This window comes from Galeopterus variegatus, unplaced genomic scaffold (genome assembly GCF_000696425.1).
Source record: "Galeopterus variegatus unplaced genomic scaffold, G_variegatus-3.0.2 Scaffold8924, whole genome shotgun sequence".
In the NCBI taxonomy this organism is placed as follows: domain Eukaryota; kingdom Metazoa; phylum Chordata; class Mammalia; order Dermoptera; family Cynocephalidae; genus Galeopterus; species Galeopterus variegatus.
Window position 1 is genome coordinate 46,283 of NW_007735035.1, and position 1,103 is coordinate 47,385.

A 1,103-nucleotide genomic window follows, 5' to 3' on the forward strand; every position below is an offset into this window, starting at 1 on the left:
ATAATTTTCTCTAGACTCATCCATGTTGCTGCAAATGGCAGAATTTCATTCCTTTTTATGGCTGAGAAGTATTCCATTGTGTGTATATACCACATTTTCCTTCTCCAGTCATCTGTCCAAGGACATTTAAGTTGGTTCCATGTCTTGGCTATTGTAAACAGAGTTGCAATGAACATGGAAGTACAGGTATCCCTTCGACATGATGATTTCCATTCCTTTGGATATATACCCAGAAGAGGGATTCCTGGATCATATGGTAGATCTATCTGTAGTTGTTTGAGAAACCTCCATACTTTTTTCTATAAAGGTTGTGCTAATTTACAGTCCCACTAACAGTGTAGGAGGGTTCCCCTTTCCCCACAACCTTGCCAGCATTTCTTACTCTCGGTCTTTTTAATAATGGCCAGTCTTACTGGGATGAGATGATATCTCAGTGTGGTTTTGATTTGCATTTCTCTGATGACTAGTGATTAACAATTTCGGGAATGTTGCAGGATACAAAATCAACATCCAAAAATCAGATCATTTTTCTAAAGCCTCAACTTTCTCTTTATCCTTCATACTCTTCATTAACTCTTCAACTCGTTCTCTTTGTTCTATGTGGTAACAGCTGCCTTTTTATTTATCAAATAGAATCTGCCAAAGCCCATTCCATAAAAACTGTTCATATCGGAACTCACATCCTTTTACCTATGCTTAATAGGTAAATGTCAAAACAATTATTCACTTTAGGTAAGTAATACAACCTCTCCGGGCCTAAGTCTTCTCATCAGTAAAACTGGGATGGCATGGACTAAAATTAGTGCATTTCAAACTTTTGTTAAATACCACCATCCCTTCTTCAAATGCTATTGTAAACCAGCATATAAATCAAAGCCCTCCAACGGAGCACCACTCTGATGCAGATTGAAATGGGATTCCAGAGATCCCCACTTGATATTTTAAAATTCTTCCTTATGGTGGCCCCTGAGATATTTCCAACTCACAAGACTCCAAGAAGCACATGACAGTCTTAGAACTAAGTAATCAATAAGTTCCATTCTAGCTCTAATATCCAAAGATTATATTCATAATACTTATATAGTAAGAAAGGTCGAGTGTGA